At 39.9% G+C, this 25,400-nt stretch overlaps 1 protein-coding gene and 1 pseudogene across 7 annotated transcripts in view; one reads left to right on the top strand and one right to left on the bottom strand.

The window, feature by feature from the left end:
• The window catches only part of TPK1 (thiamin pyrophosphokinase 1), a 352,058-nt gene that overhangs the window by 231,064 nt on the left and 95,594 nt on the right, over positions 1-25,400 (top strand). The gene's annotated exons all lie outside the window — the stretch shown is intronic.
• Positions 2,435-3,023, bottom strand: LOC112866804 (small nuclear ribonucleoprotein-associated protein N pseudogene; annotated as a pseudogene).

Consider the following 25,400-nt stretch of genomic DNA (forward strand, 5'->3'; position numbering starts at 1 on the left):
GCACTCTTTGGAATTTTGATAATAGTAATTGAAAAGCTATGAATAGAGCTTAATATTTTTTTCTGAGCATATTTCACACCATAAAATATTTCCCAGAGCAGAGTAAGCCTTACGAAAAATAAAAGGACTTGGATGAGTTTTTTTTCATACATTCATTTGACCAGCATATTATTAAAGACTTATTTGTATCTGGTATTAACAAATTGCTAGACTGAGGAGGAATAAGTTACTCTCAAAGAGCTACTCAATATCATCCCTAAATAGATGATGATTTCACAATAAAATAAAGTTCCAGATATATCTACAGAACATCATGGAAGCCTAGAGAAGCAGAACATATCATGCCATAGACCGGTCTTACGTACAGCTAGTATCATGCAGGGATGAGATGCACCCAGGCACTCGGCTTGCACGTGGCCTGCTCTGTACTCTTGTTAATTGCTACTCTGCTGTCCGTGAGAAAAACAATTTGAGGCTGTTTTCAGTGATAGAAACCTAGACAGATAGGCCATAGATGCAACTCCATAGGCAGACCTTATGTTCTGTTCATGGCACTTACCTCTTAGATGCAAGTATTCCTGCCCTTGTAAACACCAATTCATTGCAGCCACGTTCATAACAGATCTTTAAATAGTGTTAAATATGGCCCCAACATTATTAGCAGCAACACTTAATCCTGCATACCATCCAGTAGGCTGCCGTAAAGAATTTCATTTCTAAAACCAAATAGTGCATAATTCTTTAAATCCGCCTTATCTTTAACACACACTTCATTTAAAACAATTTTATGAACCAAATTCTAACTTACTACTTAGCATAAAAATGTTGATGTGCAACATTAAAAAAAATTAATGCTACAAATCTTGTCCTCTCTTCCTTTTATCTACAATGCCTTTTACATGAAAAAATGCATTTATGTCTAAAATAGAAGTTTATTGCAACAAGGCTCTTTGGACAGGAGTTGTACTCAAAGGAAACATTCAGAATCATTACAAAGGGAACTAGAAAGAGACCGTATATCACAGTTAATTATAGGATAGATATTTAATGAGAAAACATATGCAGAAGCAACGTGGTGTCTATTATCCTGTGCTTTGTTAGGTCTGAAATTTTCAAATTACCCAACGTGTACATAGGTGTTGTAGGGCTTCTGGCTCTGTGTGGGAGGCTTAAGTCCTAACTGTGGTGTTTACTGGCCGTGGCTCCTGGGAATGCTGAGTGAGTCTCAGTTTCTCCATGTGCAACTGGAATGATAATGCACATGCATTTCATGAAAGTTACAGTGTTCAAGGCCATGTATATGAAAGCTGGTTTGTTTTGTTTTTTTTGTTTGGTTTCTTTCCTTTTGGGCTTCAAGTGGAAAGGGCTGAATTAATCACACATTATTGTCACATTGTCATCCTTGGTCACTTTGTTTCACCATTTGGTTAGGGTTTGTTGATTCAAATCCAGTTCCCCTCTAGGATTCCCTTTCCATCACATAAGGAACTATTCCTAATACATAATTTATCTTTTTGTTTGTATATCCTTTGCAAATTGTGTATTGTTCTCATGGCCACTAAAAATATTTTTGTACACATCTGTAAAAGAAAAGGACTCCTAAAAACCATAATTACAATCCCATTTTCACACCCCATAGAAGTTAAAAATAATTACTTAATGTGATAAGGTGTTTCCATTTCCTCCATTGTTGTAAGAGGTCTTTACCATTTGCCGTGTGATCCGAGATCCAAACAAGGTCTGTACATTGCAATGGATTTTTTTTGTCATTCTTTTAAAAAGTAGGTCCCCTTGTCTGTCTGTCTCCATTTTGCTTTTTCTTCTCCTTCCTCTTTTTCTTCCCCTCCTCAATATTTTCGCTGAAGACACTTTGTCATTTGTTCTATGGAATTTTCACATTCTGGGCTCATTGTGTGGCTTGGTGTCATTAAATGCTTTCTATTTTCCTTTGAATTTTTGTTATTTTTAGTTAGTTCTAGAGCTATCATCAGAAACAACGCAAAACCTGAGGGGAGACTTCTGAAAAAGGGGACATTACATGACAACATTGGCTTGGTCTTTATTGTGATGTTGTCATCATGCGCCTCCATGACCTTATTAGTGGATGCTCAATGGTCATCCTAAACTATTCTGCCATTATTACTTCATTTATTGCCCGAAATACCTCTATAAAGAGAAGCTTCCCTCAGACCAGCTACTAAGTTATCCTGCGGAATAGTCTGTAAAGGAAAGCAGGATATGCACTTAATTCTTTTTTCTCTTATCTACTATGTTTCAAAATAAGGAATTGATTCCCTAACATTCTTTTTTTATTGTTATATGCATTTATTGGCTAACATTAATGCAGTTTGAGGGAACAAAGGCTCACAAACACTCTACACAGTTTCACAAGATACAGTGCAGAGAAAACGATTTAAGAAGGATTGATAGTATCCTAGAGTCTTGGTGGCTGCATTCCGGGAGGATGTTGAACCACTAATTCCTGGCAGAGGGGGTCTCGTTCCTGGAGGGGGCATGCCTATTGGTGTCCCTCAAGCAGGGGGAAGCCCAGCTGGTGGGCCCACGGGAGGTCTTATACCAGGTGAAGGAGCCATAATGCCTGGAGGTGGTGTTGCTCGGCCCGCAGGAGTGGGTGGGGGGAAGTCACTCATTACTTGTTGGGATGGCCCCCGGCCCCTCAGACAGTGTCTGCTCATCCAGTAGGAGTCTGGGGGATTGGAACACCAGTCACACTCCTCTTCCAGCTGCCCTGCCGACCCCAGGGCCTCCTGCAGCTCCAGCAAGTGGGATGCCACGATGCCGGTGTCTCCAGGGAGTCGTGGAAACCAAGTTTTTCCCATGTAGCCACACCAGACCCCAAACTCCCTTTCTTCACACTGTGGCTGCTTGGCAGTCTTTAGCTCAGATCTTCCCGAATTCATCTGCGTCACAAAGATATGCTTGTCAAAAGCCTTAAGGTTGCCAGTGAAAATTTGGCCATCTTGCAGGACCCGCCTCATTCTGTCGTCCGTGTGCCATGGCATCTTGCAGCTCTTTTCCCACAGTCGTGGCTGCTGTTCCCCCAAATGCAAGGTCCGCGGTAAGGTTTGAGGGTCTTGAAGACCTGAGGAAGGGCTGCAGATCAAGGTTTGATGCAGGTTCTCCTGCAAACAATGTGAGCTTGGGGAGGAAGCTGCAAAGAGCATATGGAGCCCGGGGGTTCCCTCGGAAATCAGCCCCCTGGATGTTCCAGCCCTGCTTTAACTGCCTCTTGGTGTCTCAGCTAAAAATGCCTGGCTCGGTTCCGGCTGAAAATCCACCACGGGACCTTACGCTGCTGAAATCGCCTTGGGTACAGCTGACGCTCCGGGTTGTTCAGTGATCTGTCCTTCTAGGTTTGATGTGGACTCCCCACTGTGGGAGGCGCCGCACCGCAGTCCCTCGCGGTGTTAGCGGTCCTGGCTTGCCCCATCCCCCTGCCCGCTGCTCTGGGGACACACCGTCAAGGCGCCTCCCGCAGCCACCCTGCTGATTCCCCAGCGTCTTCACGCTGATCAGCTAGTCTTCTTTGAGCTGGTGGATTTTAGCATATGTGATATGTACAATCGGTCCATTCTAGTTCTTATCCTTATTGCTACTCAAAGTGTCCTACCTTTGGCCAGCGGGAACATACTCAGTTTGGCGCCCGAATGAATCCTTTTGACACAAACCCGCCAGTCTGATAACTGTCTTGCTTTTCTGTCTCTATAGTATGTTCCTGGCTCATCTTGTACATTTCCCGGCTGAGTCCTGGAATTTCTCTGAGGGGCCCTTTTATTAAGAAAGAATAGTTAGAGACCATAATCTGGGCATTAAAGGGAACGCTTGTAGCTGCCAAATTGATTGACTTGACAAGCTAGGGTAACGTGAGGTCCTACTTATACTTGCTTTCAGACTCAGGACAACAGGGAAATACTCTTTTGATGAGCAGAGTTTTAAAATTTGGATGAAGTCCACTTTATCCATCCTTTAGGTTATGGATCCTGCTTTTGGTGTTTTGTCTAAGAAATCTTATCCAGCCCAAGGTTACAGGAGTTTCCTTTTATGTTTTCTCTTAGAAGTTCTGTGGTTTTAGGTTTTACATTAGAACTGTGATCCATTTTGAGTTATTTTTTGTATACCATGTGAGGTATAGATCGACATTCCTTTATTTGTATTTAGGTATCTAGTTTTCCAGCACCATTTGTCGTAAAGACTATTCTGTCCCCACTGTATTGCCTTTGTAGCTTTGTCAAAAATCAGCTATCTGTGTACATGTGGATCTGTTTCTGGTCTCTCTGATGTACTCGATTGATGTTTCATTTTGTCTGTAAGCCAGGACTACAGTGATGCGATGCAGTACAGTGAATAATTGTTGTTTTTTACGTGCCTTTTTGTATTTTTGCCAGTGTATCTTCGGTTAGAGCCCTAGAATTATGATCACTGGCTCTAAGCGTCTGACATGTTTCAAGTGCTCCACGATAGGGTTGTGCACTGCGGTGGTAAGAGTGCCTGTTTCTTCTCAGCCTTACCTATCTATAAAGGGGCATCCCAGTGGCTCAGTTGGTTAAGCGTCCCACTTGGGCTCAGGTCATGGGTTCTCCCGGTTCATGGGTTCGAGCCCTGCGTCAGGCTCTGTGCTGATCTCTCAGAGCCTGGATCCTGCTTCGGATTCTGTGTTTCTCTCTCTCTCTGCCCCTTCCCCGCTCATGTTCTCTCTCTCTCTCTCTCTCTCTCTCTCTCACACACACACACACACACACACACACACACATAAATAAACATTAAAAAAAATCCCAAAATAGTTTTGGCTTACATTTTTCTTGTTATCAGTGAGATTGAGCATATTCTTATTTTTAAATTCTTTTTCTCTGGACTGTCCATTTTTCTCTAAAGTTATTGGCCTAATTTTTTTCTGTTACTGTTAGACCCTCTCTCTATGTATTAGTGGTATTTCCCCTTTGTCTATAATGTCAGTTGCATATGCTCTTCTCTATTTTTCTTCTTTTTTGATTTTGGGTTGTGTGTATATGTACTTTATGTAAATGACTTTTTTTTTTACCTTATTACCTTTGTAGATAATTATATATTTTTAGTAACAGACTTACTTTAAAAAAATTTTTTTTTATATTTTATTTATTTTGATAGAGACAGAGCACAAGTGGGGGAGGGGCAGAGAGAGAGGGAGACACAGAATCCGAAGGAGGCTCTAGGCTCTGAGCTGTCAGCACAGAGCCCGACCTGGGGCCCAAACACACAAATTGCGACATCATGACCTGAACCGAGGTCGGACGCTCAACCTACTGAGCCACCCAGGCACCCCGTAACAGACTGACTTTTAAAAAGACTTTTAGACTTACAGATTAGAGTGATTAAGTGAATAGTACAAAGAATTTGCATATATGTCTCCTTATCCCACACACATAGTTCTCCTTATTATTACTAATCTATTGTATGGTGCATTTATTATACTTAATACTGACTTACTGTTAACGAAAGTCCATAGTTTGTTCATAGGTCCTTACTTTTTAACTTGATGTCCTTTTTCTATTCCAGAATCCCACTGAGGATCCCCATGTAACATTTTAGATATTATGTCTCCTTAAGTTTCTCTTGATTGTGACGTTTTTATCAGACATTCCTTGTTTTTGTTGACCTTGGCAGTTTTGAGGAGTCCTGGTCAGACATAATGTAGGATGCACTCTATAGAATGCATCTGATGTTTTTCTCATGATTAGACTGGGTCCATATGTTTTAGAGGGGAAGAGTTAAAGTACTATTTTTATCACATTAGCCCAAAGGTACATACAAGCAGTATGACTTACCGCTATTTTTGCTAACCTTGATCACCTAGCTAAAAGCAGTGTGTGTCAGCTTTTTCCACTTTAAAGTTGCCCTGCCTTTCCCACCCATACCCCTTCCATATTTACTGTAGAAGGAAATCAATATGTGCAGCTTGCACTTAAGGGGTGGGGACAGTTCTACTGCCACTCCATTAGGGTAGTTAACATAATTTATTTGGAATTTTTGTGTATGGAATTTCTCTCTTTTTCCCCCATTTAAAAATGTATTCAGTAATTTATTTTTCTCAGACTAATGAATATTTTTTCTGTATATTGATTTGTATTCTAATAGTATTTCATTTATTTGGTTTTTCAAGTTGTTTCAGTTTTGGCTGTTGGGAACTCTTTCACTTGGGTCCTGTGCCCCTTTGAATTAGCCCCCAAAATTGTGTGTGTGTGTCCATCTGTCCCATACATGCATGCATGTGTAGATTTTCTTCATACTACAAGATGCTATAGGCTCATCCTGTATATTTCCTGCCCTAGTTCTAGAATCATCCATTTCTCTTTAGAGTTCTGTTTCCTTTTGTTAGGGAATGGTATTAGAAACCAAATTCTGGATGCTAGGTGTGCTTATTACTACTGGGGTGTCATTTCTCTACATCCTCTCAGCCAGGAAATATAGGTGTGTATATGAACCTATGTATATACCTGCATTTATACATATTTATATATGCATCTGTATTAAATTAAACATGAGTTTTTGCTGATGTTTCCAACCCGAATCCATTACTGCAGGGATCATTCTAGCTTATTCCCCTTGCTTGCCTGTAATCCCCCACTCCATCACTGAGGAACCTGGATCTCACCCTCTACCATTTATATAATTCTTTAACTTCAGTATACATGGATAGCACTATTAGAACTGTTAACTTGCACACCTATAGGAAACTTTTATCAACCAGTACAGTGCTCACGTAGTTCCTTTGCCTGTACTCTTAGAGACCATTCATTTCCAAAGCTAGTTAGGTCAGCACCTTTTTTTCCTTCTGCCTTCATTGAGATTGTTCCTTATATTTGTAGTACAGTGAGGTTCTCCTATCACACCCTGCAGTTTTCCCCAAGATCCCCTGAACCTCCTAAGTCGTTCTTTAAATTTGCATACAATAAAGTTCATTCTTTGTCTTCTTGGTATCGTTCTGTAGGTTATGACAGACTCATACTGTCACGCGTCCACCGTGACAGTGTCTTGCAGTATAGGGTCATCCTGCTATTAGTCCCCTGGGTTTCCGCTAATCACTGACCCCCACCTTTCCTCACACCCTTGGGAATCATTACAGTGTGTAGTTTTTCACACTGGCTTGTTTTGCTTAGCAGTGTGCATTTTCTCCATGTCTTTTCTGATTACCTTTTTACTCAGCAAGATCTTTCAGTAAGATCTTTCTGTGCTGCTGTATATACATCTGTCCTTTTTAGGTTTTTCATAGCATTGTATGTTGGACATCTAGTATATTTGCCCATCCACTCTGAATACCGGGCACCAAATTGCTTCCAGACCTTGAATCACCCCCTCCGATCCCACCCAGCTCCACCCCTGCAAATAATGTAAGGAACCCCCGTCATATATACCTTTACGGACTTGAGTGAGCTTTTCTTTGACACATATATAGCTAGAAAAGGATTGCTAGATCATAGGGTATATGTTTACTTTATTTAACCGGTTCCAGATTGCCCTCTAGAATGCTTTTACCAATCCAGCAGTATGTGAGGGTTTTTTTTTAATTTTTATTGTGTTTTAAAAATTATCCCCATATCCCCACCAACACTTCACATTATCCAAACTTCTGGATATAAAGTATATAAGAATCAGGTGATATCTTGGTATGTTCATTTGTATTTCTGTCATTACTAATGAGTCTTATTAGCATCTCTTCATATGCTAGTTATTTTTTTTTTACATTAGAAGTGTTTATATATATATATTTTTATTTTGTTTTGTTTTCATTTAATTCCAGTACAGTTACCATAAAGTGTTATATTAGTTTCAGGTGTATAGTATACTGATTCACCACTCATTGCTCATCACGACAAGCATGCTCGCTCCTTAATACCGCTTGTTAGTGTTAACTCATTTTTTCTGTTGGGGATAGTGTCAAATTTTTATTGCTATGTTTCTTATATATTTTAAAGATGAATCCGCTGTCAACTCTGAACATTACAAAATGTCTTTTCTCATCACATCATCTATTAGCTTTGTTCATGATACCCTTTGTTGAATAGAATAATCAGTTTAGTCTTGGGCTTGGTGGATGGTGGTACCATTTACTGACACGCTGAAAGTGGGGAGGGGAAGAGGAGGGGCTGTGGGTAGGAACTAGGGTTGATTCAGCTGTGTTAAGTCAGAGATGGCCATTGAACCTTCACCTAGGGATCTTGAGTGGCAGTTGAATATCTGAGCCTGGAGTGAACATGAGATTTTGTTAGTCTTAATATTTTATATTGTTTTCGTTATTCCTTGAAGATTTTTCTTTCCTTTATTTATTTTTTTAAGACTTGGAGCTGTGTTGTTTGAAGTTATGGATAAAATCTTTGGTTAAGAAATTGAATTTGAAGGTACTTTTATTTGTATCCTAATAGTAATTTTTGCTACATATGGAATTTTGACCATAATTTTATTTTTTTCTAATCCCAAATATTTCATGTGTGTAGAGTTGTTGTACAGTTCCAGCCCTACTCACCCTCTGCCCCTCTAACTCTCCTGGCATGATTCAAGGGCTCTCTGGGTGTATTTCATAGAACATTTACTATTCACCGTATAAATGATTTTTCCTCCATTTCACATTGAAGTCATAAGAAATAACTCAAGGTGACTCTCATCTTCAAATTGAATATGAAAATAGTTTTTAAGCAAACCTATAATATGTTCATGGGATTTAGTTATCAGGTACTGACTATTATAGTTTCAAGACCATCTTCCATGAGAAAAAAAAATGTCCATCTGCAAATGTGCATCTTTTTAAACATGGAAACAGTTTTTACCTCAGGATTATTATTTTCAAAAGCAAAACCTTAATTATTAAATGCCTTTTTTAAATGGAAGCAAGACCCTTTATAGTTCTTGTGAGAAGTTTATCTGTGGCAACTTCTGAGCTTGCAAATAATAGAAGAAATATTTGAGTCAAACAATAATATAATGTACTTTTTCTTATCTCTTTTTTTAAGGCTCACTCATAATGATTATTTTTTGTAACAACACTTGCACATCCATGCTTTTTTTTTTTTAGTGTTCATTCATTTTTGAAGGAGAGAGAGACAGAGTGTGAACAGGGGAGGGGCAAAGAGTGAGAGAGACACAGAATCCAAAGCAGGCTCCAGGTTCCGAACTGTCAGCACAGAGCCCAATGTGGGGCTCGAACCCATGAGCTGTGAGATCGTGACCTGAGCCGATGTCGGATGCTTAACTGACTGAGCCACTCAGGTGCCCCAGTCATAATGATTATTAATTCTAGATTCCTTCAGACAATTGTGTAACAGGATTGATTTATTTTTTATTTTCATCAAATAAAAGTGATTTCTAGTATACACAGTTGTATATCTGTCATTTATCTTTTTATAAACTATAACCAATTCATTATCACATATACATGTATTTTAAGAAAAACTAATCATTTTGGTTGTTGCAAATAATATCTAAGAACCTAATTAGGGGATACAGTTATTAACATAAATCCATGGTTTTATACCTTAAAATACATTCACAGTACTTTTTATTATTTAGGAGGAAACTATATTATCTTAGCTATTTTTATAGGGATGACATTTCTTTCAAAAGGGGATGTGTCACCATCCTTGAGAAGCCAAAACAAAGAAAATCTTTCTTTTAGGTATGAAAAAAAAAAAAAAAAAAAAAACCTTATATTGCTGAGCTGAGCACTCATAAAAATGACTAATGATACTTCTAGGCGTCATTCATCAGACTTAGGTTTTAGAGAGAAAAAAAAAATCTCATTATCCACTCCATATTCATTTAAGTTTTAAGTGCTTAGAAGACTTGTCATAACCTGGACTTAAGGTCTGCAGTGGTAAATCTGGACACCGCTCCATTCCAGCAGCAACTCCGGGCGCCCCCGGATCCAGCGCCCCCACGTGCGGGAGCTTTCTCTTCCCTTCTGCCCTGGTTCTTGCATGTCACCGCCCCATCACTCCTCACTTTGTAATGTTGTTAGCATTTCTAAAACCAGATTAATCTAAAAGCTTCCCATTCGGTCAGAAATACCAGAAGAACGTATTGGGCACTTGGGCACGTTGCATTTGCATTAACAAGTTTAATCACGATGAGCAAGGGAAGAGCACTTTATTATATTCAAACGGGCCTGGAGAACGAGATTTCTGTGAGGTCATAAAACATGATATTGGCCTTAATTTTGTGCTCTTTCTGCTCTGCCCAGCGCTTTCTCCATCTGCCACACCATGCTGACTTCTCACAGAGCAGAGTTGCTCTGATTTTTTTAATTGATTTTATTTTAGTCTATAAGTTTGGGTTGGGAGAGAAAGGACTGGAAATATTGTTTATTCATTAGTATCTGAGAAGTGGAAGGTTAAAATGGGCTACTTTGGTTTAAAAGCATATGTATCCTATATATCGTTCTTGCACTTGCAAAAGTACAGTATTTATGCTAGCATTTCGATACCAACCTTCCTCATTTGAGGAAGTGGTATCTATCCTTTCAGAATGCATTTTTGCCTGAGTTACTTAAAGAATAGAATGAGGTTGTTTGTTAATACTCAGCGCTACTGAGACATCAACCTTCAGCTCTCAGAAGAAGGACATAAAGAGAAGCAATTTTAATGGGAAGAAAACTGCCTGGTTTCAAAAACTTTTTTTAATGTTTATGTATTTTGAAAGGTGGGGAGGGGACAGAGAGAGAGAGAAGAAGGCAAGGGCAGAAAAAGAGAGGGGGAGAGGGAGAGAATCTCAAGCAGGCTCCACGCTGTCAGCGCATTGCCCAACACACGGCTCGATCCCACCAACTCATGAGATCGTGACCTGAGCCGAAATCAAGAGTCAGATGCTTAACCAACCGAACCACCCAGGCATCCCCAAAACTCCTTTTATGCTGTCTCTTGTTAAGTTCTCTCTTAAGGAAAAGAGAGAAAGTTGGGTGAGAGGGTTCCTACAGAATGAGTCCTAATTTATCTCAACAGCATACACATGGCAGCCTAGCTCCTGTTACTTCAATGGCCAATGTTGCCAAAAATTGAACAGTCCATTTCTTAAGTGAGTAAGACTTTTAAAGATTCATTGAGGATTGGAAATTACCACAAAATTACATTTTTCCAATAACTTTTAAACCAGCTGTGATGTCCAACTTGGATTCGGAAGATAGGCCTCCGATTTTGACTTAGATAGTATGTCCAAAGCAAGCAGCACTCTGAATTGTGGAATTTATGGAGGGGCTAGGATGTAGAACAAAGCAGTGAAATTACAGCATTTTTAAGACAATGATTTGGTCATAGTCATTGTTCTTTCATGTGATAGCCTCTGTGTGCACTTTCCTGGTCTGCGTTTTCACAGCAGCCTTGAGACACTGAGAAGGTGATGTCCCACACTGCTGTGTAGACGGGCCCTTAGAATGGACATTGAGGTTGAAAAGGAGTGGTATAGACAGAGGTGAAATTATATGAAGGTATTTCTTATAAAAAGCACCACATGGAAATTATAATGTGCCTTCTGCCTCTTGTTTTCTCTATTGGTTTATCTAACGAAATTAAATAATTACAGACGGGCAACAGAGCTCGTCTCCTCATACAAGTGCATTGTTCACACATTAAGGCCACCTCCTTTATTTTTTATGTTTGCCATGACAAAACAATGACTTTGAAATAGCTGAGATTTATTGAAAACTATTCTAAGTGCTTTGTGCCTACTATTGATTTAGCCACTGCAACAACTTTGTGATGTTAGATAGTATCTCCTCAGTTTTGCAAGTGAGGGAATTGAGACGGAAAGAGATGAATTCAGTTGTCCAAAGTCACACTGCCCATAAGCGGCAGAATAGCATCTGGTCCAGATAACCAGACCTAAGTCTACACTGATTCTGCCCCCACTATGGCTGCCTCTCTTGGCACTGTTACTGCAGACACAGTGATAAATATAAGCTAAAATACAGCGACTGAGACTGAATGCCAGCGTTCTCTTATAGAACAGTCATCCGAATGGCTGTTAGTAGAACAATAGTAATGTTTTATTAAGATAAACAGCTAAATGAAAAAGCAACATTTAATTATTTTCATAGATGAGTAAAGATAGCTTGTTCATTGAAAACCATGTGTACCCATTAAAGATCCTGAGTTTTCAACTATTTTGCACATGAGATGGTTTTTAGCCCTTTACCAGGTGCATCAATATATATATCTCAGAGAAAATGCCCAACTACCACGACTGAGCTGTTAAATGCCAAATGTTTAAAAACTGTTACTGATGGTTAGAATAAAGGCTTCCCAGAACATACTTCTTAATGTTCCCTGCAATAAAGAATTACTGACATCATACAGGAAAAAAAATTAATATTTCATCCTGACTTTTAAAAAAATCTCTTTAGTTTTACTTATTTTTTTCTAAGTAGCTAGTTGCATATACACATAGCTATTTCACTTGCCACTGTGTCCTTGGCTTGTGTTATAGTTGTGCCCAAATCATACACATCTTTCACTTTTGAAGTTTGGAACAACAGAGTCATGACAGCATTAATCATGATAAACAGTCACGAAGTCTGTGACAGTATTTAACTTGGATATGGAGAATGAAAGAAGAGATATTAAAATGCCAGTGACATTCAAGAGCAGGACCTTTATTTTGTATCCACCCAAAGATTCTTTTCTTACAGATAACTTCAGAAATTAAACCCTGAAAACATTCTTTGTGCACCGGGTTTTCGAAGTGCTTGCACTCAACAATGAAAATGCAGTGCTTTTCTTGTCCAGGTCTACAGGAAAAAAGTCCTATCAGTTATTTAGAATCTGATTTATGCCTTAAGAGAGTAGCTGCCACTCTCTGTGATTTCATGGAAGCCGGGTATCAAGGAGCAATTTTCAAAGAATTGAAAGCTGGTGCAGGGTCATGAATAAACTCGGAGAAGCTTTGACCTTCCCTGTCAAATGATAAGGCCATAAATATGTTGGTAATTCTGCTTTGTTGTGAGTACCTGTTCTTTCCCATCATTGTGGAGTTTCTAGGATACCATAAATTGGTACCAACAAAACTAAAACAAATTTTTTTATTGTATAAAAAAATTAGAAGAGTAGAAAGCGTAAGATAGAGAACACAGGAAGCAGCCTCTTGCGTATTGCTCCTAAAGTATATCTGGCATTGGAGGATCCAATTTTGGGAACTTTATAGTATCCAAATCAAATTTAAAATAACTGTTTGGTCACATTTTATCATTTACCTAAATGATACTAAGTAAATGACTTTGGGATAGGAAGTGAGATAGTTAATATACAATGTTTAATGCTTTTTTCCCTTATGATGCCAAGTTCATTAGGAAATAGGGCTCATTTTTGCTTTGATGCAGCCTTTTTAAATAGTCACATACAGTACAGTGACTTTGAATATATGTAATGCTGTTAAGCATAAATGTTCTGTTTTAATGATTGTTATCTTAATTTCATTAAGATGAAATTTAATGACTGTCAGGGAACGTTTCGTGCTTCTAACTTTACCCTTCCCTTTCCCCCAGTTGGTAGCTTAGGGAGGAATAAAGATGAGGAAAAAATCAGTCCCAATAACCCACAGAGAAGGGGACAAAGGAAAGCTGGTAGTTTTCCTTTAGAAACAACGTCTCATACTGCTACTTTTTAACCATATACCCTGCTGAACAAAAGTAAAAAAATACACATATATGCCTGTTCTGTTTTATGGACATTAAAAGAAGTAGAGGGGGCACAGGAAATAAGAAGGGAAAGGGCCCTGGGGATCTGAAGATAAAGCAAAGCAGACACACGCACCTGGATGGGGACAGCAAAAGATTGAGAGTGTGTTGGTTATCCTTTGCTGTGTAACAAATGGCCCCAAATCTTGGTAGCTGAAAACAACAGCGAACTTTTATTATTTCTCAGTTTCTCTGCAGGTTTAGTATTTGGACTTTTCTGGGTGCTTTAAACTTGGGGGTCTCATGAAGCTCAGTTGTCTTGGATATCAGTCATAGGATTCCAAGGCAGCCCATTCCTATACCTGGCAAGCTGGTGCTGGCTGGTTGGGGAGGTAGATGGCTTCATCCCTCTCCGTGTGGGCCCCTACGGGGCTGAGTGAATGTCCTCATGACAGGGTGATTGACGTCCCCAAGAGCAAGTAATCTGCAAGAACAAACCAGCAAGAGGCAGCAGTCATATTTGTTACAATCTAGCTGAGAAGTGACACGCCAGCACTTTACAGTACCCAGTTGGTACACACAGCTTAGTCCTATTCATTGTGGGCAATCGCTGTACAAGGACGTAAATGCCAAGAGGCGGTGTTCATTGGGTGCTGTTTTGGAGACTGACTGCCACAGAGAACCATGAGAAAAGGTGGTAGACACACACGAACACAGACTTGGACAGACAGGAGAGGGTGAAGGACTGGGCACTTCCGTTGTGAGGGTGATCGTGCAACACGCTTGATTTACTACAAACACGAAGACTGCCACCGTTACAGCAGTTGTTACTGACCACACGCCCGCTGCATCCCCCCCATACACTCCGTTGTGCCTTCATGACAACCGTCTCCTTTGTAGCACAGAACCATAAAGTTAAGCTGCATTAAGGCCAGGATACTTCTCTCAGAAATCTCACCGTAATTTTACCTCAAGACCTCAAAAACTACCCAGTCTTCTTTGCAAACAGCAGTGCTTTTACCTTTCTCCTATTGAAGACCCTTACCTCACATGTAAGAGGTACCAACATCAGACTGCTATAACGAGTAAGATTGTGATCTAACTTGACAGGTATATTTACTGTTTCCGATTCTGTGTCTCCCTCTCTCTCTGCCCCTCCTCCGTTCATGCTCTGTCTCTCTCTGTCCCAAAAATAAATAAACGTTCAAAAAAAAAAATTAAAAAAAAAAAAAAGAAAAGAAAAGAAAGGGGCGCCTGGGTGGCGCAGTCGGTTAAGCGTCCGACTTCAGCCAGGTCACGATCTCGCGGTCCGCGAGTTCGAGCCCCGCGTCGGGCTCTGGGCTGATGGCTCGGAGCCTGGAGCCTGTTTCCGATTCTGCGTCTCCCTCTCTCTCTGCCCCTCCCCCGTTCATGCTCTGTCTCTCTCTGTCCCAAAAATAAATAAACGTTCAAAAAAAAAATTAAAAAAAAAAAAGAAAGGTGTATTTATTCCTACATTTTGTCAACACAGATGATGTGTTACATAATGGGGTACTTTCTGGGTTACTCTCAGAAGACAAAATGTCCTAACATTCTTGATGCGAAAAATGAGAGGCAAGTAAATTGACTGTCAGAAATTGAAAGTAATGCATTGTTTGGTTGCCCATTTTAATCCTTTTAATATTAGTGAATGTGTATAGAGCATTGACTCTCTGTCAGGCACTATTCTAAGTACCTCACATATCAAGTCATTTAATCCTCGGCAATCCTTTTGTTCTGGTTTTATAGATAAGGAAAATGAAACACAAACATGGTGAAAAGGGATTCAAATCTGTGAAGTCTCACTTCAGCACCTGTACCCTTAACCACAGCGCTATGCATATAACAGTTTCCCTGAGGCTAGCTCAGAACAAGGACTCGTTGATAACAGCATTTCTCTTAGAACCACTCCATGGACAGCACCTTAAGTGTAGCCACATGTCTTAGGGGCTAGAAGATGGAAATGGAAAACTTTCAAAGTGTTTCTCTTGAGGGGTCAGTGCACAGGTAGGTAGGTCTGACTTACTTTGTCAATGGATCACTTTAGCTGCTGAGTTGAGAATAGACTCTTTTGAGACAATGGGAGATCTTGTTATGGGGACTTGTATAGAGAGGTAGTGAAGGAAATCATGAGAAGTGATAGGAATTGGGATATATTTAGAATATAGAGCAAATAGGATTTCCTTATGGGTATAAGAAAAGAAGAGAAACTTTTTGCCCAAACAGTTGGAAAGATGGAGTAAATATCAACTCCAATCGATATATGGTGGGTTTGAGGTAAAAGACCAGGGTGTGTCAAATAGGCAGCTGGATGTTCGGGCCCACAGTTAGAGAACTCTCAGCTAGAGATACAAATTTGGGATTCGCCAAGATCTAGACAGTTGAGCTCACAAAGGGCAAACTGTAAATAGATTGGAGAGAAGGATGTAGCTGAGACTAAGGGACTGAGCCCTGGGACAGTCCCACTTTAGGATCTGGAGAGAAGAGGAGACAGCAAAGAAAATTGTGGGTCAGGGGGAAAACCAAGAGTGTGGTGTTCTGCAAGCAAAGTAAAGTTGGTATATAAAGGAAGAGAGAGTAGTGACGACCCATTGCGAGTTCTACCGGAAGGTGAGGACTAATAATTTAGCAATTTAGAGGTCATTGGCTACCTTGATGAAAGCCAATTTGGGAAAGAGGTGTACGCAAAAGTTTAGCTGGAATGAATGCAGGAGAACTGGAGGCAAGGAATTGGAAATGGTCAATTTCAACAACCCTTTCTAGCTGTTGTGTAAGGAAGAACAGAGAAATGGCCTGGTGAGGTGGTAGCTAGCACATAAATTAGAGGTTGAGAGTAGTTATATGGAAAAGGCTAAGCTTAGTGCCCCCTTTCTGATAAATATCTGTTGTATTCCTACTATGTGTCTAACACTGTACAAAATTTTGGAGATATAAATATGAATGAGACATGGCTTTTCTCCTTGAAGTGTTTGCTTTCCAGCAAGAGAGTTAACCATAAAACCGTGTGCTGTGGAGCCTTGAGGATGTGCGAGTAGCCAGGTTGCAGGTTCAGGGAGAACCCTGGAGAAGGATGGTGGAGGAGATGATGTCTGAACTGAGTCTTGGAACTTGTACCATTTGAATATTAACCTGACTCTTTCCAATTAATATAGGAACTAGGGGAGAAACAAAATTGTCCTATTGGTTCCTGACTAAAAATAGTCCCATCTGTTTTAAAAACACTTTAATCTTCTTAATCTTAGGTCAGTCATTGATTTTGCTTTAACTGTTCCTTGTGCACTTCTGGAACACCCAATAGTGGGTTTTGAAAACACAAATTTGTGACCCATACCTTCTAATTAGCACCCTCCCTATATTGAGTCACTAGCAAAGGACAAGTAAATGAATGGGGACATGTAAATAGAATGGGGAATATTGAAGATAGGTGGATGAAGTCAAGAAGGATAGCTATTCATTCACCTATTAATTCCTTCATTTAGTGCACATGTATTTATTATTTACGATAAGCTTTAGTGAGGTTCTTGCAAAAGCTTAACTTGGACATTGAAGATAGGGAACAAAAAGTAATAATGAAAAGAAGAGCAAAGGAGTGAAATAGTTTTGACAGGACTTTAAAGTCGGAAGCCTGGAAAAACATGGTAATGTAGTGAAAAGTAGACTTTCAAATGATGGCATACTTGGGTATAGACCCTACACCTACCCATTACTAGTTGAGAGATCTTGAGCAAGTTGATGACTGCACTGAGTCTGTAATCTCTTCTGGTAACTCTGCCACTCAAGCTTGTTGAGTTATGGTACGCAGAAAACTATCAGGATATAGCCGATACTCAAAAATTGTTACATCACTTTTCCCTTTTTTTCTTTTACTGGAACTTTCTCATTATTTCTTCCAGTTTATAAAGTTTGGTAGTTATTCTGGGGTTTGAAATACATAAATAATTGGCAAAATTGTCTTTTTCTCACCACCACCGCCCCCCCCATCCCCCCGCCACCTGTCAGGAACACTAACAACATCCCATGAGCATTGTGAATGTGAGTGGGGGGGAAGACACCCAACTCAGCCAAACATGCTGAACATCAGCCATGCTGCATCTCCACGAGCAGAAACTGTTCCTGGAGTCTGTTTAGATAGGATAATGAACAGGATCCTTCTAAGAATTCTCTCCTTCCCCTCCACTCCCCTGCCAGTCTTGCTGACTTTCAGCTTCTGGGATCACAGAAAGGAGAAGTGCCTGGGGGATTGCTTAGCTAGGAGAGGCCAGCTAGGGGAGAATGTCGGTGCTTGAGAAACTGTGGGGAGTGGATTGTCTATTGGAAGAGCGTCTACATGCAGCTTTTTTATAGACAGAAGGTTGGGGTGGTTACCCATCCAGGCAGGAAAGTTGAAATATATATTGCAGTGTTGGTATTCCTATCAACCCTTGATCAATGATGACAAAACTTGAAAAGTAAGTCCAGTGGTTTAGAGTCTGAATTGAATTGTATTTAAAGTATTTGCTTGTATTGGAAAATAAAAAGAGAATCTCGTGTAATTTAGTAGTAGGCTCAATAAATACTGAGCATTTCAACAACAACAACAAAAAAAGAATTGCATTTTGGATATGATGACTACATATGAGACCTCAGAAGGAGTTCTTAGAACTGTTCTAAAGTTGATTCATAAAATTCATGTTTATATTCCTAAAAAGGACTACTTCAAAGTAGGACGACAACAACAACAACAAAAACAAACAGTTAACTGAAAACTAGAGCTTTTATAAAGCAAATGGAGGTATGATTCTTTTTCTTAAGACAAATCAGTGCTTTAAGGTTTAACATACAATGTTTAAATAAAAAAAAACTTCTCTTTCTTCTTTCCTGCTAATATTTCAGATTAGTCTCAGGAGTAATCGCATTTATTTTCCTTCAAATATTACTGGGACAAAGTGCCGAGGCTTTGATAAAATAAAGAGCAGAAATGAGTGGAGGCAACACTTCTATTCCAGTTAAACTGGAAGGACCTGATGGAGAGAGAAGGGTCTGTGTGAATGTTGGAAGCTCTGTTCTTGGCACTCGACACGTGTTATCTCACTGACTTCTCAAAATAACCCAGTGAGGTAGTATTGTAAACTGCATTTAATGTACCAACAAAAAATGTGTACTCTGTATACATCTTTAAGTGTATTTCGAGCACTGTTGGCAAGTGTTTGTAATTGGTGGGTGCATGCCTCTGTCCTAGTGAACAGCTAAGCAAACACCATCTACACAAAGAATTCTAGGTGTGTGTAGTAAGTTCAGTTCAACTAGAATGTCCCTTCTCTACTCAAACTTTGATAAAGATTTTATTAAGCACATCGACCCCTTTTTTCAAGCCTTTTTCCTTCTGCTCCGAGCCATCAATCAATCAGATATTTATTAGGAACTTAGTATGTTTCTTCACTGTGCTAGAAATCTAACAGAAATAAAAGGCAGGAGTTTTTGCCTTCAAATAAATTTTATTCTTTTTAAGGAGACGACACAAACCCATTTGAGAGATGGAATGCTGTAACAAAATGCTACACTTTGTAGTATAAAGACTGTAGCCATTAGAAGCGAGTGATCTCTGTTAACTGGAAGACACAGGACGTTTTCATAAAAAAGTAGAATTTGCCCTTTGCTGTGAAGTTTTTGCAGATTAAAGATGGAAAAGTAGCATAGAAATAGATAGGAGGACTTGGACATCCCGATCATTCCATATATTAAGTAGAATAATAACATTTACCTGAAACTATTTGAAAATTCTGCCATAACTCTTTGACTCAGTATATATCTTTCAGCATAATTTGTCCTGTTAGAAATGCTTGCTTCTGGAGCAAGTATTGTCTTTAGATGGTACTTTAAAATATCCCATGTCTTTGGGAGGAGCAAAGAGTAGGTTTCTGACATTTTAGCATGAGGGCACTCACCAGATGGTCTCCTCTGACTGGAATACAAGGGAGGTGTAAAGACAGAATAGGATGCATTGGAAAGGAAGGAAGGAAGGAAGGAAGGAAGGAAGGAAGGAAGGAAGGAAGGAAGGAAGGAAGGAAGGAAAAACATCAATACAGAGGGATAGAAAAGAAAGGATAAACATTGATTTCATCAGTTTTGTTTTGAAATAGCTAGTGTTGGGGGTTAATAAGGAAATTAGCCTATCATTATAGTATTCTACTGTCTCTAACAATTGTACATACTTTTGACTTTTGAATAAACAAACTAGCTTAAGTAGCATGCAGAAGGCTTTCTTTTTGGATAACCATCCAGTATTGTCGTTAACCTTTTGATCAGAGGATAAGCCTACCTCCTATGTCAGAACACACACAATTTTAGCCTGAGGTTATCAAATAATTTCCAAAATGAAAATCCGATGGAGGTTATTAATTTCAAGACATACCATTGAAATGTTCTGGCTGTGGAAATATTAAACCACAAAGTATTATAGTTTTGGATGCTGTGTATAATATTTCTATTCCAAATCAGTATTTTCCTAGGTGAATTTCATGAAATGCAGATTCCACGGGTAATTATGAGGTGTTATTTGAGGGGCAAGAAAGAAGATCTCTGGTCTAGTAAGTGTGGGGAGCTCTTGCTCAAGTAAACAGCATTTCTTTGCTGCAAAACTACTGGGAACATCTAACCATGCTGCTGTGCGTTGTGACTTCCAGGAGGAGAATCTAAAACGCACTCTTTCCGATCTTATCTGATCTTAGGAGTCGTGTTCTGTACAATGGACTTTGGAAACTGTGCTTCTTCCATAGTTGAAAACTCTAAAATCTGTCTATAGATAAGGTATTAGTGAATTTAAAAAAATGTCTTACATAAAATATGTAAATATATTTATATATAACATTCATTGTAGGCTACTCTGTATAAAATCAATACACTTAGGTTTTGAATTCTGCTTGTGAAGCAAAATAAAAGTAAAGATACCAGTCTTCTAGCTCTCAGGTTGTAGAACTACAAATTCACCGGGGAGACCATTTCTCTTACGAGTACCTTCTGTCACGTGAGCAGAAAATACACCATCACAGAAGTCTGTGTTTGTGAGAGAGAGGTAGCAGGTACAGTGTAGATACCTCCATCTACTCCTTTCACTGTTCTTTCCTGCAGGCTATTTCATTTCCTGCAGCGTTTGTTGATAAATTTTTTAAGTACCTGGACAAACTAAAAAAAAAAGAGCTACTAAAGGTTCTCCTTGTGTTTGTTTAATCAGTGTACAATGGCATTTCATTCATACTGGCTCTATGTGCCCGAAATCTTACTGCAGTTGGCCACAGGGTGTAAGTTCAGCATTAACAGCAATGTGATGAATGGTCATCCACTTTATACCTAGCATGGCCACCTGGTTTCTGAATCTTCCACTGAATAGAAATCTACTAAATAGGAAGTACGCTTATGTTCTTCCTGCGTTTGGTTGCTTTGTGAATGATCTGGTTAAACTGCTATGTATTTTGTGAGATCCACACGAAGATATCTTGGCATAAAACTTGGCATAGTTATTGTATGTAACGATTTAGAGGTGTAAAGAGAATTCAGATGCCTCATTGTTTTATATTTTTGCAAAAGCAAAGGCTAGGGTGAACTTTATCTTTTCTGTCCGTTGTGTCTTAGGGTTTTGCAAAGAGGAAGCATAATAACAAGGTGACAATGATTTCTTACCATTTCATTAGGTATCAATTTGTGAATATTTTGCTCTAGGTTGCCATTACAGTCTAGCAAAAGTGATCTCATGATGATGCCCACCTTTAACATGCTCCTATGTATGCTTTCCAGCACAGGCGCCAAGCAATATCTTTGCTACTTTTCACTAAATTACAAGTTCATACCTTATTGAGGTTGTTAATATGTTAAGAATAGCCATGACTGGAAAAACAAACTGATTGAATTTTGTCCCATCTTTACCATATAGAACTGCCTTTGATTTCAGCGAGTTATCTTAGCTCAGAACCGGGACAGAACAGGAGCCTGTGCAGTGATTCATGAGAGTGGATGGAAGTCAATGATTAGTTCATGTGCCTCTAGTCTCCAGTAATGGCATAAATCTTTGGGGAAGTTCTTTAATGTCAGGCTGTATGCCTGCCCGTGTCAAATCACATATAGGCTAGCATATATTATGAATGGAGAAATCTGAGGAATGAACAAAAATTCCTTTTGTTGTTCATTTTTTTAAAGATGTCACATAGACTGAAGGTATGGGAGACAAGCATAATATTGCTCTCCTTTAACCAAACAAAGCTAAATTTGCATATTTATGAACACAGAGACCATTCATGTATGGCTAAACATCTTTTTGGAACAAAAGAAAAAATATTAATTGACTGCAGGCTAAAACCTATCTGTGACTTCTCAAGTCCACAAACTAGTTTATTCTCAGATTAAAAATTTCAAGGTGTGTTGAATGCTAAAATAATGAGGAGAGCAATGAATATATAGCAAGGCTAGAAAAGAAAGCTTACCACTGTGTCATTTAAATCAGTGGATTTTATAACAGCATCCTCTCCCTGGGATAATAAAACTTAACATGTATATGTGCTGTTTCCTTTGCATTATATGATACAAGTTGAAGAATCTTCTCTTAGGGAGTTAATGTCCACCAGTTGAGAAATCATTCCTTACTTCCTTCACCAATTCTTTTTTTTTTTTTTAATTTTAAATTCCAGTGTAGTTAACACACAGTGTTATATTGGTTTCAGGTGTGCAATATGGTGATTCAGCAGTTCCGTACATGTCCCCGTGCTCATCATAAGTGCCTCCTTAATCCCCATCACCTAGGTCACCCCTGCCAACCCCCTCCCTCACCATCCTTTACCAAGTTATCTGGAACACCAAATATACTGTGTATAGCTGACTACTACCGAACTGTTAAGCAGACCACAAACAGGAGGAGGAAAGTCTTCAATTAAAAGATAGGAATTAACTGTATTATTAAGTTCAGAATGTTAATTAAGTTCAGAATGTTAACTGTTAATGTCAAAATGGCTAAAATTAACAGGTGTTGGTGAGGATACAGAGAAAGGAGAACCCTCTTGCACTGTTGGGGGGAATGCAAACTGGTGCAGCAGCCGCTCTGGAAAATAGTATGGAGGTTCCTCAGAAAACTAAAAATAGCCCTACCCTACGTTGCAGCAATTGCACTATTAGGTATTTACCCAAAGGGTACAAAAAACAGATTCGAAAGGGGACATGCACTCCAATGTTTCTAGCAGCATTATCAACAATAGCCAAACTATGGAGAGCCCAAATGGCTATCAACTGATGAATGGATAAGGAAGATGGAATACACCCATGATGGAATATTAGTCAGCCATCAAAGAGAATGAAATCTTGCCATTTGCAATGACATAGATGGAGCTAGAATGTATTATGCTAAGCGAAATAAGTCAGAGAAAGGCAAGTATCTCATGATTTCACTCATGGAATTTAAGAAACAAAATGGATGAATACAAGAGAAGAAGAGGAAAATAGAGAAGAAATGGAAACAAACCAAAAGAGACTCTTATTAATAGAGAACAAACTGAGGATTGGAGGAAGGTGGGTGGGAGATAGGCTAGAAGGGTGATGGGTATTAAAGAGGGCACTTGTTGGGATGAGCACTGGGTGTTGTATGTAACTGATGAACCACTGAATTCTACTTCTGAACCCGATATTGCATTGTATGTTAACTAACTGAAATTTAAATAATAATTTTAATAAAGATAGGAATTAGCTAACACACTGAAAATAAGACAACCCAATGGGACACAAATCCCTCTGGGATAAGGAAGGACGAAGAGGTCACAGTCTCTAACATCAGGCCTCATTGTCAGAGACCCCGTTACCTGAGACAGGGGTAGAGCCATCTGAGCCAGGTGAGTGTTCTGCCTTTTTTCTTCCTGAGCCGTCTGCCACTCAGTGCTCCAGAAGGAAGCTATGGATTGCCTGTATCCCCTCTGATCTGCCTCGCTTTCTGAGAGTACAGCCCTTACCAGGCCACGACCCACCCACACGAAAAGCCACCACCGCTTTCTGTTCCTTTGCTGCTAAAACCAAAGCAATTGCAAGGAAATCAGAATTTCTACGGTCCTCCGTTGTCATCATGAAGGAGGCTTTGCTACCGCTTTCAGAATTTGGTAAAGTGTGTTATGTTTGGCATCTATGGACGATAATTTGTATTCTGTCCAGCATCTATATCTTCAGAGAGAATAGTTTCCATAAGGGAGAGTGGTAGGGAGAAACAAGACTCACGTTTGTCTGGCAAAGCTAGTCAATGTAAATTAATTCAGGGAAAATTTCTATGCCAGGAAATTAAGGCAGCTCATGGCTTAAACAAAAAATCCTGTTTTTTAGGGGGGGAAAAGTAGAGTAAGTTATACTGGTTGCTGAGGAGCAGATGTACACTCTCTGTGCAGGACCTTCATGTGGCTAGCATGGGGTTCGGACCTACCGTCACATTGCTGCCAGTCCCATTTAAGGGACGAGAAACTGAAAGGTCACCAGGGGACTTTTTTTTTTTTTTTTAATTAATAGACTTTATTTTTACAACAGTTTTAGGCCTACAGAACACTTAGCAGACTAGACACAGAGTTTCCATATACCCCTCTCCCGCTCACACTTCCCCTATTATTTTGCATTCGTGTGGTACATGGGTTCCAAGTGACAAAGCAATATAGCATAGTATTATTTTTTAAAGTCCATAAAATTTACATTAGCGTTCACTCCCTGTGTTAGAGATTCTATGGGTCTTGACAAATGCATAAGTTCATGTATCTGTCATTAATGGTGTCACAAGGCAGAGCTTCACTGCCTGAAAATCCCTGGGCCCCACCGGTCCGCCCTACCCTAGTGGCCCAATCAGGGAGTGTCCTGAACCCCCCCCCCCGCCCCCCACGGCTCCGCAAATGCGCAGGCTTGTGCACGGAGTGATTTCTGTTCCCATGCAAGCCCCACGGAGCCCCTTGCCTGCGCTCTGCCCTCCCCTCTGCGCATGAGCAGGTCTCTGATCAGTCTGTTTCCTACTTTCCCGTGCTTCACCTTCCATGCAGTGATCGCGGCCTTCGCGTGGACGTCTCTGACGCCGGTGTGGAGGTGTCTGAGGGAGGACTGTGGCCGGAGAAGGACACAGCTATTGGAGTGCTCCCTCCTCGCTCCCGTTTCGGCTGCTTAGGCGTGTTATCCACATCACCAGTTACTTAGGCCTGGAGCAGTGTTCAAATCCCCCCCCCCCCCCCCCGCCCCAAATCTGCCGCTCCAGGCACTGTTTCTTGATTCTTCCTGAAAATGATGAGAAAATGAGGGTTAAGCATCTGACTCTTGATCTGGACTCGATCCTGATCTCTTGGTTCCTTAGTTTGAGCCCCTCCTCCGGCTCTATGCTGTCAGCACCTAGCCGTTTCACATCCTCTGTCCTGCTCTCTCCCTGCCCCTCCGCCACCTGTGCACGCCCCCCCCCCCTCAAAAATGAATATTAAAAAAAAAACAACCCAAAGATCATTATTCAAGAACAAGGTTAGTTTTTCTTTTCCTTGTAAGTTTTTTCCATGGCTATATCCCAGTCATTCCTCTTTTTTGAATTACTGTTTAGAATTCCTAGAATATTTTCCCTATTTTTATTTTAGACTCTTCGGAAGAGTCTAAGAATTACCGGCTTGTATCACTTCGTAAAAGTGATAAGTAAAAAGGATATTGTTATCTTTATAAGATTTCAGTGCTGAGTCTCTTATGCTCACTGGTTACTGGCACGTTATCCTCTTTGGTC

Source organism: Puma concolor, chromosome A2, assembly GCF_028749965.1.
Source record: "Puma concolor isolate L17-30 chromosome A2, mPumCon1.1.hap2, whole genome shotgun sequence".
Lineage (NCBI taxonomy): Eukaryota > Metazoa > Chordata > Mammalia > Carnivora > Felidae > Puma > Puma concolor.